The sequence below is a fragment of the Ylistrum balloti genome, unplaced genomic scaffold, assembly GCF_031769215.1.
Source record: "Ylistrum balloti isolate Yb309-2 unplaced genomic scaffold, AGI_CSIRO_Ybal_v1 Utg369922, whole genome shotgun sequence".
In the NCBI taxonomy this organism is placed as follows: Eukaryota; Metazoa; Mollusca; class Bivalvia; order Pectinida; family Pectinidae; genus Ylistrum; species Ylistrum balloti.
The window spans coordinates 65939-78838 of NW_026782039.1; positions in this window are offsets into that span (position 1 = coordinate 65939).

A 12900-nucleotide genomic window follows, 5' to 3' on the forward strand; every position below is an offset into this window, starting at 1 on the left:
TTTTCAAACCAACACGTCGCACAACAACAACGAAATATTCAAAGCATTACACACTGTGTGAGAAGAAGCAGTGAACAGTGGAACCGTTGTTTTAGTCACTACCAAAAATAAGTAAAGACAAGTTGTCTTATATGAGTTTAAATTATGATTATGTAAAGTCTGGAATGAGAAATGTTGTGTTGAAATTTACAAGATTTCGTTATCAGATATGATTTTTATTGACAGTATTATCATCAACAATATGAGATTTTATAGGTATAATCATTCACAGTCTATTACAACCGAGAGATTTCTTTTACACCTATTAAGTCGTAAAATGTCTAGTCATCATGTTTTTAATTCAGTATTACAGGAAATTTCGATTGATAATCAAAAATATGATTTGAAAAAGAGTTTCGATCATGGAAACGATGTAAGATATAAGCTTCTTGCAGTTGCATTTTTACATCACTGAATTTGTTTTATAATTATTTCATTTTGTCAGCCATTGTCTACCAATTTGCAACACGGAAACTTGTTGTTGTCGTAGTTGAAATGTGGCAGTTAATCCCTGACGATTGACGTCTGTTTGTCGTTTCTACCTAGTATTTTTATATAAAAATGTCAAGGAAAAGATATTTAACTAGTTGTCTTCACAATCACAAATATAAGGCATAAAAAAATATTGTCAAAGACTCACAAGTCAGTTACCTTTCAACAAAAAATTCGAGTAAGATACAGTATAGCCAAATAATGAATTAAAACGCATCGTACAGCTCTTTTTGTCCTTGTAGGACTTGTCAGTGATGCTAAGTACCGAATCGTTTAAACATCGGTTGGGAGATGTACTAGCCCCATGATTCAATGAATTTTGTAAGTTCCATAAATCTGATCATTTTAGGGCAATGCCAAGTACATATGTGTATCCTGAAGCGTTCCACTACTGGATAAATAAAAACATGTCATGCAGGTTACGGCAAACCTCGGGGAGTGAAAGCTCACTAGCATGTCTACCACCTGCAATCTCATACATCAATGATCTTCAATTTGGCCACAATCAATATTTCATGTATTTCGTCAGGACAACACATTCTACCAAACGGACATTCTGATAAAGTCTCCTTTGGACCATGACTTTCATGTTATATTCTATATCTAAAACGCTATATTTGCTATGTTCTACGTGACGACTATATATTAATTGCACCACGTTGTATAATAATCGTGATTATTTCAAATTTCTATGTAGCAGCCTTCCTGCATTCCCAGCCTACGGTGTTTAAATGTCGCAGGTGTTTCGATACACAAGGGTCTGTTCCCAATATCAACATTTTTTTGTTCAAGATGTCGTCAAGTGACAAGCAAGCTATACGAAAATATCCTAATTTATAACCAGAGACACTCATTAATGCGAAATGATAATTTGAATGGAGTGGAAACCCGTCTTAATACTTTTGCGTCAGAAATTAAATATTCCTCTATTCTGCCGACATTACCTAGATCCATTGTATACCAAATTCATTTTAAGTAATTCAAAATTATCTCTGAGCGATTGAACCAAGGAGGCAATCCTTTGACGTGTTCAACCTTTCTACCGCTTTGCCAATGCTGTTTAAACGTTTTGCTAGTCACACGTGACGCAGATTTAAGCAATCATCAACGCAAGCCGTTACAAGGAATCGGCGAACCTCCACCGCAAGCCATTTGTGTTCGTAACATACTGCAACTTGACTGCGCATACTCATATTTCGCTAGAGGGCTAATCTTTCGTCATTAGGGTCGAAATGAGAATTTCCGATGTTTTGCATTTTAACAATTTTGTGTTATCCTTTGATTATGAGTGAGGGAAGTATTAATATCTTGTCACAAAAATAAAATCATTTCCTTTACGCATTTTCCCTTTACAAAGGCAAATTGAATGTTCATTGTTTGATGGCGATAAGACTCATCATACTGGACCAATAGCATTCATTAAGTGTTACATATTAATAACGATTTGATCTATATTCACCATCTATTCTGCTGAATTAAAAGACATGGTTTATGGTAAACTGATGTTTTAGTTCTGAAAAATACATTGATGCAGATGAATATTACAGGGAATTAATAACGTCATGCTAAAGGCAGAATCCTATTAAAAGTTATTTTTATCGATACCACTGTCATAAAAGGCCTCCCATATAATTTGTTTCCACGATACGTTAATTCAAATATAAAGATCAAACGCTTCATAGGGAAATAGGCCATCGCTTTTCAGTGATCACATATTGCAGAAATAGATTCCTTGCCACGAACCATACCTCAAGTCAGCAATATTCATAAACGTAAAACGGCCTATCTACAGCTTATTTTTGGCGTCTTAAATTGTGTTTGTTAGTTCATATAGGCCATACAGTTTGATCCTTGTCCCTTGTTATTATATTTCTTACTATATTTCCGGAATACAAAAAGAACTAGGATTGCTAGACAATGAAAGAAACCCTATCTACACATTATCCAATCTTTTGAAAGAGGAAATGAGGCTTATCATGTCTCCGTATTACAATTATTGGAATTAATGAGTTTTAATGAGCAGGATATAAATTTCACAAAACTCCATATAAACAGCCTTTTTTATACTATTATCTTAAGCAGTCATATTCTGAATATTCCATATTCTGAACATTTCCATTATTCGAATGAATGAAAACGTGGCATGCAAATAATCTCGGCAAATTTCGGGAACTAAAAGTTTACCAGCAGTGCCTGTTACCTATTCAATAGTACCTTTTGATGTAAATACAGAGTTAGATACGTTAGTCTTAAACATCGCTTCAAACTACATCATAAAGCTGTTTCGTCCTGATAGTGCTCGTCAGTGATGCTACGAAAGCTTTTGGTGGACATATTGCGTTAGTTTTCAACATCATCCCCTTCAGTATATATACATTGTTGGTAGAATTTTCCAACAGAACATTGGCATCGGAAATAAACTATGGCTCATTTTTGGCTAACTTAATACGGCAGTCTCTTCTACATCAACACCTAACCTCAATATTTTTCTATAAGATAAATAACTATCCACTAAGCTTTATGGTAAGCGTGATGATTTCAATTTTCCTATAGTAAAATTTCCATTTCTGAATAGCAACAGCCGTGTTTAACCACCCTACATGTCACAAGTGATTAGCTATTGACAGCAAATTAAATACTAGTCATTTTATTTTTATGCGCTCTTTCATGCCATATTTATCACAATTAAAGAGAAATGACTGTTCCGAGAAAAAGTTAACAGATGGTATAAACATAGATGATACACCAAAAATGATTGTTGTATAGCCGTTGTTTAAAATTAGCTTAAGCTAGTCTTTCATGTAATTAAAAAAACCTGCGAGAGTAAGAAAAAAACATACAAAAACGACGAGTTTCTGTCACAAAAGACCTATTCCTTCGATAAATTAACCAGCGCTGTACCAGCCTATGCTTGTTGATACTATCAGAATGAGTGTAACGGTATAACAGCATAGCAGTACTATGATGCTAATTGATAAGCAAAACTAATAGTTTATCAAAATAGTTTATGGAAAATCAAAATATATAACAAATAATAATTAAGCGTACAATCGTCGATGCAATAAATGGAATTAAATAAGAAAACAGGGAAATCATAATAAAAAAAAAAGAAAAAACCTAGTTCATTTTTTATTATTTCCACGTGTTTGTGAAGCGCAATTCCTGCCAAATTGTCAACTTAATCAAAGTTCACACGTCATTCATTCACTGGTGTTTCCACCATAAATAGGACTTCTTTACAGATATTGAAATTAATTCAAACGTATGTCAGTAATCAACGCCTCTTTGTGGATGCGGAACAATGACGTCTGGAGCACCATATAGCACGATTAAAGGTCATCTTGTCGTGGTATAAAATCGGTTCTCGTGATGGACGCGGATTCTGACGTTACAGCTGTGTTGTTATGACGTCATTATATGAATAATAAACTTTCATGAAGGAAGAAATTATGCTTTGGTCGATTATGAGTCTTTTGAAATTCCTTTTCATTTTTTAAACACAAAGGTTCAGTTTTTGTAGTTATTGATTACGGCGCAGGTTAACCGATAAAAACTCCGTTTAATGTAACTTTTATAATCCAGACATGTACATAATAAACAGCTGTATCCTTCATGGCGGTTATGATATATGCAAGCGTTCTAATAAGATAAACACGATAATGACTATTCGACCACAACCAAAATATGCGTTTATCATTTTTGCTCCGGAGTCTAATGTGAAGTGACAACATGGCATGTAAAATTACTGCTATTACTGCGTATGCTTAGTTATTGATTATCACTACATCAATCGCCGGAAGTGACCTAACGTGTACATGCGTTATTAATTCCGGTGACATACGAGATTACCAAAGGTCATGTTAAGGAATCACGGCCAAGGACGTCAATATTTTTAAAAACCCATATTTCATAAATAATTACCGTTCTGATTGTAGGTCATACGGAAGAATAGCTGAAATGCATTCATTTTTCAATGTAACATTGATCTTATCGCTGCGCTTTAATAGTTGAGAAAATACTATACCTAGCTATTTTTGTCCTCCTGAACTAGTGTATAAACATTATAAGATCACAGGAGAAATGTAAAAATGAAGAATGAAATAAGAACAATTTCCGTTCATATCAAACCAAAAAATCGCTTCATTATCATTTCTAGTCAGGTATGAATGTGCTGACGACGTTTACATTTTCATGGTTTCACTGCACTTCTACTTCCCACAGGTTTCATTATTTGTTATCATGGTGCTTTGCTTTTGTTTCACGGATGTGCCAAAATCGGTTGTAAACTTTGGTTCCTTAACTACACATGAATCTGTATAAACACCGGATTCAGCTATGTTCTCAACAAAATCAAGTATTATATGATAGTGTATATTAAACACATAGAATAAGTAGAATGTGGATTATGATCCCAAATTTTTTTTTATCCATCTTGAAAATCTGCATCAGAAAAATCATTCTCCTATAGGAATACTTAACTTTTACACGATGTACATTACCTCATCCAACATCAAAATTAAGAATCGCCTTCATCACTCGCTATTGGAGTTTCCATTACGGAAAGATACAAACAGCAGTATGGCACATGTTTACAGTAAAGTTCACTAAACCGTATTGTATTAAAATAAAACAAAAAAAAACTGGATAGCCCAGATAAATATTCAACATGTATACGATATAAAATATGAAATCGTGATGACATTATTTACTCGGGTGTCTGTATACGACGTTAGTTAGTAAGTTAGTCAGTCAGTCAGTTAGTTAGTTGGTTGGTTGGTTGGTTGATTTATGAATTCAAAGATGTAAAAGAAATTTAAACACAGACTCAAGAACGTTTTGATCGGCTCTTTTAATAATGAAAAAAATATCGACATTTTTGTCGGCCAAAACGACGATACATGCACTGCGAATTTAAAAAATGTAATTTCGGTGATGCCATGATCCAGAAGTAATATCGAACTATACATCACTTTTCCCCACCAATGCTCCAACGATCATCAAGGATTCCTCACCATAGTGTCTGAAATAATACGCATTCCCCCTTTTACGTAAACATCTCATCCTTATAATGATATATTATTCTAAAAACAAGTAAGGTAAACAAATTAAAGCTATCTCATCCTTATAACAAGCAACGTAAACATGTCGGTATGTTTTTGTTGCTTTAGTCCATTTTTCAAGCTTTTCTTGTCCTTGACATCTATAAGTATCTATAAGTACCAAGTAACATTGATACTAAGTATATCTATTACTAAGTAACATTGATACTAAGTAACATATATTACTAGGTAACATTGAAACCAAGCTATACTGATACTAAATGATTATACTAAGTAAGATTGATACTAAGTAACATTACTCAAACATTGTGATGAGGAAATATATACATTTGTGATGAAGATGATGAACCGTTGTCATCTACAAGCGGTAATGAGAAGCGCAACACGGTATTGTCTACTAGCGGCATTGAGCGCATCGGTCCTGTGCTGTCGTCCATTAGTGGCAATGTGCATGGATGTCCTGTGTTGTCGTCCATTAGTGGCAATGCGTTCCTCAATACAGTGTGTGTGTCTGTACTCCTACCATTAGAGCGAGTCACATCTCAACCAGTACTAAAGAAATACTAATATACCATGACATTATTCAGTGTATGCATCCTATGATAAATAAAGCGCATTATACAGCCATATGAGGTGTAAATGACACTAGAGTGACGCCAGACATTATATAATCAAGGTTGCTCTAGAGGGAAAGTCGGATAAATGAAAGGGGCCAGCCCACAGCATCGGTGTTAATGATGCAACATAGAATTTCATATTAGCAAGAATGAAATATCTTAACACTTTTCAGAATTTCGGTAGGTTTCTTTAATTAGAATATAAATGGCGTGTAAAGTAGTCCGATTGCTATTTTCTTGAACTGACACGTGTAACTGTAACAGTATGGACACGATGGTGAAACAGAATATTCATGGTTTTTTTCTAATCTTTGTAAGTATTATTTTTACTTGAGAGTTGTATCGGCATATTAGATTCTAAATCTGAATACAACATATGACATATGTTAGCAGATGTACATCTATTTTAGTCAAACCTAGTGTAAAGAAGAAACATTCACCTAATATCAAAAACAATGAATAATAACCTTTAAATCACGATATCATTTAACTCTTTCTAAAAGTTAAAAATATTATCGATTTAGATCCATTGGTTTTTAAATGAACATTTAAACATTAAGACGATACTCAATTTGACATCAATCAGGAAACCAAAAATTTAACGATCTATATCATGAGTATCTACATTAATACATTGGACACATGTAGTTGATTAGATATTTGAAAAAAATCATGAACATAATTTGTTGATAGAATTCATTATTTTACGATCAGTGTCATGTTTAAGTTTAATCAACATAATGCCATGTAGTTAATTTGTTATTCCCAATGCAGACGCACGAGGGATGTTATTTACATTAAGAAGGATTCAAATCCTCACCCTGACCTTCATTTATTAAGTATTTTATATATAGGTACAATATAGAAGATTAAGGTCATCACAAAATTATATGGCTGTATTTCCTAATTCACATTTGTGACAAATATTGGCCGTATCGGGTATTTTTGAGCCCTGTCATGTAATCACACCACCTGTATATTTAGATCTATAGTCTCATCACCACAATGTCTACAAATAGCCTTTTAGATAACTGGGTATCAAAGCAAAGACACAATAATCCCACCGAATATGAGTGTACAATGATCACGTGTAAAAATAGAAAGAAAACATAAAATTTTGACAACGTTATTTCGTTATCTCGGAGAGTAAACTGTCCTTTTTTCCTGGTAGACAAGGTAAAAAGTCTTTCTAGAAATCTATCAGTGTACTTGGTAATCTTCGCTTTTTGATCAAAATCACTACATCGAGTCTACAACAGTGAATATATAGGTTTCTTCTATATTACACATTTGAGAGGCTTTCAAAACAACTGTACATATACCAAACTTAAACTGAATTGCTCATCATTTTAAACTTCAATATTTGCGGAATGGGAATAAAATAGTGATTCACACTACAGTAAATTTTGGAAATGTGATTGCTTCCTACAGACTTTCAAAAAGTTAAACCAACCAAATTTCTTCGATCGAATTATGATATTATTCTCACAACCTTCTAGTGTTAGTATCCGTTGTTTCTCATTATGATTGTTTCTTCGCTGCTATAGTCCAATATTGATAAGCTTGAATTTCCTAACTTTTCAGCAAATATAATTGATATTGTTGTGTGAAGTGACTGATTTTCTTGTTCAGACAAACGGAGATGATGGGCCATTTATACATCTTAGCATAAACAAAGCTAGTGAAGCTATAATAAAAGGAAACATGGTCCGAGTTACTATCACTGTATTAAGGTTGTGTCCTAAATTATGAAAACAAAGAGGATAAACTAGGGCAAATATTGGATCAATAAGCAAAGTGTATGACAGAAATTGTCAGTACTATAAACCAAAGTATGAAGTTGTATGCTATGCCATATCTAAGTATGCCTGGTTTTTTGTTGTCTCGAACTGTACTCTCAATTTTAGAATTGGATATTTGTAGGGTTGACATAGATAAACGTCCTTCTTTTGTAGATTTTGATTAATATTTTGTTGACAATTCAGTATTTGCTTGCTGTTTTTTATTTTTCTTTTTTTGAGAATAACATGTCTTCTAGTTTTAGAAGTCAAAACATGACGATAACTTTCCGAAAATCATTGATTGAAAGAATCATCCATCATATTTTTATTCTAACATCAACAAAATATTTCCTCGTTCCTCGTTATTGATTATAGAGAATGGTGTGTGAATACATGTTTACACTCTTTTTTCAAGATTTTGATATTGAAGTTTTGTTAGGAAAGGCGAGACTAATCATAAATTCTAATATATAAGATGAGGAAAGTAACAAGCCTGAGGAAGGGATATTATCCCAATGGTCTCGACTGTGATGAAAATAATCAGGTTTTACACAAAAGACTCGTGTATTTCGCATTAAAACAATCGACTTATATATTTAGAGTGTATACTTCCGCTAAAACAATATATAAACACTTTCATTGAGTTTCATGTTGAGAAGGATTACACGTTTAAGTGTACATAATATGGATTCTAATGGCCGTGACCTTTACCTATGTGAAAGTAATTGTTGTCTGTACTTCACATTTCCTGTCTGTATAATCATCATATTATTAGCTTCTCAGCATTATTTAGTGTTTCAGCTTGAGCTTAATCGAATGATAATTTGTTAACCGAAGTATGCGGACGTTGAACCAAGACGACACAAACAATATTCCAGGCAAATTATCTAGAGACCAGTGGCTGACGGAAATAAGCAGGATTCTTACCAGTTATTGGTGTGACGCTGCGACGATGACGGGATGTCATAGAATGGGTTTCCGGAGGTACTATAATGCAAAATATTCAGAGATAAGATTACAAGAACCAAGTAAATGACTGTACAATGTACGCATTCATTTCCCCTCGTTTAATCGATTTTGACATTTAAGAACGATTTTTTGACATGTCGTATTATTCATTGGTTTCTATGATAAATTCAACTCAATAAAAATACATCCTACGCCAAATGTAGACTCGAAGTATTTTTTGTACATTGGAACAAATGTTATAATCGAAAAGACACTCAAGTAGATAGCACCTTATAGTACAAATGTGTATAATCTGGACCATGCCACTATTCGAATTAGTTAAAACATGACATGCAGATTACAGCAAACTTCGGAGATTATTAGACCACCAATAGCATCTCCTACCTACGATCTACGAGATTGTACAAAAGACAAACAAGTGAATAACACATATCACTGAAAATTTAAATAAGATACAGTATAGCCAAACAATGAATTAAGCTTCATCCTACAGCTGTTTCTTCCTTCTTGGACTTTTCAGTGATTTAAGAACCAAAATTTTAAACCAAGGAGACGACTGGGGAAAATCAGAATGATCGAAAAAAGACATCAACATCTGGATGGCGAGGTCCACTGACCCCATAATTCAATATCATTTTTGTTTTAGTTTTTTCATCAACAATTTTACACAGTCTGAATACATGAACAATGTATACCATTTAAGTAATTGCTTAAGATTCAGGTTATTGACAATAAAACACCTTGCCAGTTGTTGCAGATAGTTTGAATTTGTAATCATTAGCGAATGAAATAAGTGCAGTTTCGAGTCCTTGTTCAATCAAGTTTGTTTCATAAACTGCTGGGCTAATGTATCTACCATAGTACTGTATAAAGTGATAGCTACTGTTTATTTCGTTCCGTTGTAACCTTTTTTCCATTTATATGCCGAATTTCGTTTTGAACATTAACATTGGGATTTATATTCTTTGAAGTATAAGAAAGGCCCGGCAGTAAACACTTGACGTTATGAAAAGCTTTCAGACTGAATTGCACTGGTGGAAACTAGGTTACCTAAGCATTTACAACGCATTTCACAGCTTACCTAGCATCACTACAATCTGTCTGATCCTAGACAATGTTGTGAATCCTGATTTTATCATATGTTTAATTTCATAGTGTAAATACCTATGTCCAACATAATTGTGATATCCTTGTGTGTTGATTCTTTTCAGTGAAAACTCTTATTGATTTCCAGTAGAAGACCTGTTTTATAAAACATTGATACCGACATGTACGGTATCACTGTGTACGGCAGTTATACAGCATCTTTTCCTTGAGCTTTACATTTAGAAAGAGAGCAATAAGCATGACTGCGATATGTAATTTTAAAAGGGACAACATTACCTATATAATGTATGCTATATTAGCATGTATTCTGTCAATATCTATGTCTTTGTTATATTAGTATTTTTGTATATGAGGATTTGGCCATTTTACTTAATTAGTATTCATAAGTATGGGATTTATGCTTTCAGTGACAGGGTTTTAGGTATTGTTGAATGTGATAGATTTTAAGTCGTATTTCTTGTGTTTTAAGTACAGAAATCTTTTATCTATGTAACTTTTAACTGTACAATGGCAGTAGAATGTTATGTACCTAACACATTTTACTAAGTGTGAGGCTTTGGAGGGAGATTGGCCTTTGGCTACATCAGATTGTATATCCTCGATAAATAGAGTGATTACATTATTACATTTGCATTTGGTGTTAAGTGAATGTCAAATAAGATGTGACAGGCAAATAACGAAACATCCGAGATATACATAAAAAGCCAATTAACACATCGATAAACCTTATAAATAGAGTGATATCGATATGATTTACGCCATTTTGCCAACAACTATTCATATACCTGTTTCAATTGTATTGTCAATATAAAACGGCATAGTTTACCTTCCACAGTGGTCGTGCATGCTGAGATGTCCATCATCTGGTACAGAGTATCTGTATGAGTAATATGTGTACTTATTAGGCGTATATCTTTTACAAAATAAGTCAGACTTGTTTAATCATCAATGAAAGCCAACCAAGCAATTATCTTAATTAAAAACATAGCGCTTTCAATATGACCAATTCCACGGTCGTTATAGTGATCTCACTGAGAAATGTACTATTTCTTTGTGCGATATGAAGGTGACGTGGCAACTGCACAGGGGGATTACTCAATGAAAATGTGCATTTTTCAAACGATGTTCGTTCTCAGAAGACACCATACCCCAGTTCCATTTCTGAAAGCGCAATTATTTGACTTGTAGACATTTTCATTGAGTTAGTTCTCTGTGGTCTAATGTTCCTTAGTTTGTCTGTCTGTTTCCGTTGCTGCAGTATATCTTGTTCTCGTTTGAGAAAATGACGTTGCTTACTTCGATTTGAAGGAAGGTGAAGTCGATGTTACATCATGATTTTAACGGAAAAATCTTGTGATTGTACTGTTATATTTTATGATTTTGTTTTCACTATTACATGTTGTTATTTGAAATGAAAGAATTTTTTACCTCTGTCGTACATCATAAGATAGTACACAGTATATTCATAAAAGACTATTAGTGTTTGTAGTGTCCAGTGTTAGAGATGAATCTAGCCAGGAAGATATTGGTGGGGGAAGTATGCTTAAAACATTTAACTAAATAAAACGACGTAATCAATCATAGAGAATATAGCAAAAGGACATATTAGAGATATAATTCAACATGATTGCATATCCCACCAGCAAATAAAATATGTAACTATCAAAAAGTAGTGTTACGCTTTTTCGCATTCAAACTGCTGAATGTGAAAAAGCTATGTAAGCGATATTGGCGCGGCGAGATGTTACAACAAGAAGGAGAATTACTGACCGCAATAAATACAAAGTACATTAATAGAAATGCATCGTTAACGTCGTAACACAGTTAGAAGTAAACAATAAAGTTATATTAGAATGTCTTTATTACAAATCTGTGACTTGTTGATCTTGTTTTCGCCCGCCGTTTTTATTAGATGGTCAGTAAACACTTCTGGTATAAGATGTGTTCTGGCGCTAGCTATCGCTATTTTGCCGACGCCGTACAGTCGCACTTACAAGTTTTCCGTACTTCACGTAATGAGTCGAAATATTGGCACTCAAACAATATATTAAGACTTTTGTGGTAATTATAGATATGTTGGTATATAGGGGAATGAGAGCAAAAGAGTCAGCAGGTGGAACACGCGGACGTCACCCATCTACAGAATCACTGACTGGCTTCCTCATTCTATCGTGCGTTAATCATAGATTGAAATACGTTAACCAAGATGATAAAATCAGATAAAAGAATGAAGAAGAATAGAAAAGAAGTCGTAATTATCAGTAATCAACTAATTAAAGTAATTTCTGGGACACAATGAAAACATTTAACGCGAAGATGCACATATTAATGATAACATAGAAATGGAATATAAAGCTGTTGGTTACTGTTGAACTTACAAGGTGTTGCCACAAACGGAGAGTGGACAGGGACAAACGGAAAGGAAGACTTTATTCATCCATCGACAATGTATGTTTTCTTTTCTTTTTTTTTTTTTTTTTAATCTTATAGCTGCCATCCATCGGTACAGCTTATATATCTGTGTAGGTATCCAGAATTGTATCAACGATCAGGATTTCGTAGCTGTTATATATTCCTACCACCTCCAATATTTAAACGGATCAGAATTTTATGTTATATACTCCATTCTAATTCATTCAATATGTAACGAGACTGTTATTGCTCGGTGGCATAATTTGCGACATTAGCGTTCACATTTGCATATTAAGCTCCGATGGCGGTTTTTAAAAGACTGCTGTTGACAGCATAACGTAATGAAAATGACATCAAGAACACTAGTATGACTCCAAAACATCAAAGAAACGTTTAATGCTGCTATTGTCACGAATCATGTCC